The sequence below is a fragment of the Aotus nancymaae genome, unplaced genomic scaffold, assembly GCF_030222135.1.
Source record: "Aotus nancymaae isolate 86718 unplaced genomic scaffold, 86718_ANA_hifiasm-v0.15.2.pri h1tg000011l, whole genome shotgun sequence".
NCBI lineage: Eukaryota > Metazoa > Chordata > Mammalia > Primates > Aotidae > Aotus > Aotus nancymaae.
The window spans coordinates 75594682-75597553 of NW_026988422.1; the positions used below are offsets into that span (position 1 = coordinate 75594682).

Genomic DNA, 2872 nt, shown 5'->3' on the forward strand with positions numbered 1-2872 from the left:
CTATTGATCTAGAACCACACTAAATGCTAGGACTGCAGATGGTGTCCCAGTCTTGTGGGTAAGGCATGCCTGTATATTAACATTTCAGTCAGGGCTATTTTGGTTGTAAGAAATAGAAACCCATTCGGAAAATGCAAGTGAGAAGGAGTTTTATTAAAAGGGATTAGGGAATCTGATGAAGTTAATTGAGGAAGTGCAGGTAGACCTCCCATGAACTGGCCTCATCTTCTCTGCCTCTCTGAGCTCCATGCACCTCTGCAAACCAGATCACATGTTGTTTCTGCTCCCCTAACTTCTGGGTGTCTTTTGACTCCCCAGGGTATCAGCTGGCTCAGATCACAATTCCTTGAGACTATGTAAGTCCAGTGCATTCTTACCAATTCACTAAAATTGGTGGACTCTTAGGCTAAATTACTGAGAGAACTTAACCTATCAGCTCCCTTGAGTCAGACTTCCTGTCCCATCAGGGTGGCCAGGCCAGGTAGTGGGCACAGGGGAAGGGTCTTGCAGCTTGCCCTTTGGAGAAGCAGGTTCTGAGAAGAGAGCTGTGGGTGGGGCAGGCAATGAAACATGTTTCCTGCTGGGAATAATTGCAAATCTGGCCTAAGGGGAAAATGGATTTGAAAAAGCATTTAAAATAGTAATAGTGATCATTTATCAAGACTTCATGTGTCAGACACTGTATAAAGTGCTTTTTATACATTTACCTCTTTTAACCCCCAGCAGTCATTATTATTATCCCCATTTGCCCATTTTACAGATGAGGAAGCTGAGTTGTAGGAGGTTAGATAAGGTTGCCTGGGGTCAGATGGTGCAGGCAGCAGCAGCAGGGGCAAAATTGTCGCTTTGGCAGCACATATACCAAGCTTGGAACAATACAGAGAAGCTTAGCATGGCCCTGCACAAGGATGACACACAAATTTGTGAAGCATTCCATATATTTCTAAAATTTTCTTAAAAAAATTCTTGGCCAGGCATGGTGGCTTACACCTGTAATCCCAGCACTTTGGGAGGCTGAGGCGGGTGGATCATGAGGTCAGGAGTTCGAGACCAGCATGGCCAACGTGGTGAAACCCCATCTCTGCTAAAAATACATAAAAACTAGCCAGGTGTGGGTGTGCCTGTAATTCCAGCTACTTGGGAGGCTGAGGCAGGAGAATTGCTTGAATCTGGGAGGCCGAGGTGGCAATAAGCCAAGATCACACCACTGCACTCCAGCCTGGGTGACAGAACAAGACTCCCATCTCGAAAAAAAAAAAAATTCTTGTCTCTGAGCCAGGTGCCTGAGTCCTGTGCTTGGCAGATTTCACGGAGAGCAGAAGCCGGCGGTCGGGCCATTTTCTCCCCGACAAGCTCCAGGAATGCTCTCCAGAGAAACGTGTTCCTTTCCTGTGGCTGCAGAGATCACCGGCTGCCTTTGGCAGGACCTCTCTCTCCCTTTCCCTCCTTTTGTTCAAGGATTTCAGGTGCATGGACTTGGGGGGCTGATGTCCCCCTTTTGATGGCTTGCTGTCACCACCCATCTGGACTCGAATCCTCTTTTGAGATTATCCTGGTTGTGTCTTTCTCCTTTCTCCAGGTCCTAATCCGAGTCTCCTCCCCCATAGGCGTCCGCTCCGGGATAAACAACACAGGTTCTTCCAATTTCCTCTGTGCGCTGTTCATTCGTACGTGTCATGTTTGGAAAGTGTATATGTTAAGGGTTTGTTTTTCAGAGTGGATGTTGTTTTTAATTTTTTAAGGTCATAAATAACACCATTTCTTTCTTCTTTTACTTTCCAATAAACTTTATATTTTAGAATAGAATTGGGATTACAGAGATGTTGTAAATACACTGCAGAGAGTTCCTAGATGCCTCATTCTCACTTCTGCCTATTGTTAACATATAATCGGGTACATTTGTCACAATCGATGAACCGATATTGATATATTATTAGTAACTCATCTATACTTTTTCGATTCCTTTAGTTTAGCTTTTTTTATTGTTCTCTGAGGCAGGGTCTCACTCTGTCACCCAGGCTGGAGTGCAGTGGCACAGTCATGTTTCAGCTGCAGCCTCTACCTCTCCAGACTCAGGTGATCCTCCCATTTCAGCCTCCCGAGTAGATGAGACTGCAGATTTGAGGCACCATGACTGGCTAATTTTTTTTTTTTTTTTTGGTGGAGATGGGGTTTTGCCATGTTGGCCAGGCTAGCCTAGAACTCCTGGGTTCAGGAGATCTGCCACCTGCCTCAGCCTCCCAAAGTGCTGGGATTACAGGTACCGAGCCAGGCTGGCTGGCCTTATTTCCTTCATTTTGACCTGACATCCTTGTTCTGTTCTAGGATCTCATCTAGGAGACATTACATTTACTCCTGAGGCTCCTCTGCTGGGACAGTTCCTCAGGCTTTCCTTGGTTTTTGATGATCTTGACAGTTTTGAGGAGTACTGGTTAGGTGTTTTGTAGAATGTTTCTCAGCTGGGATTTGTCTGGTGATTCTTTCGTGGTTAGACTGGGATTATGGGTTTGTGTAAGGGAGACCACAGAGGTGTACCGCTATTTTCATTACATCATATCGAGGCCCTCCTTGGCTGGCGGTTACATCACTCCTGTCTCTGTCTGTGTGGTCACATCCCTCTTCTTCTCTCTGTCAAATCACCCTCTGTCTGTCTTCTGAGGATACTTGCATTGGATTTAGGGGCTACCCAGGTAATTCTGGATGATCTCATCTCAAGGTCTTTAACTCAACCTTCTACAAAGACCCTTTTTTTCCACATAAGATCACATTGACAGGTTCCAGGAATTTGGATGTAGACGTCCGTTTTTTTTGAGACAGTGTCTCACTATGTTACCCATGCTGGAGTGCAGTGGTGCCATCTTGGCTCACTGCG

The 2872-nt window shown here is 45.7% G+C and overlaps 1 non-coding gene across 1 annotated transcript; it reads left to right on the forward strand.

Annotated features, from left to right (window-relative positions):
- Window positions 1-841: 841 nt before the first annotated feature.
- On the forward strand, window positions 842-943 carry LOC135274362 (U6 spliceosomal RNA). Its single transcript, XR_010342204.1, has one exon. It is a non-coding gene; the product is annotated as a U6 spliceosomal RNA (small nuclear RNA).
- The last annotated feature ends 1929 nt before the right edge of the window (window positions 944-2872 follow it).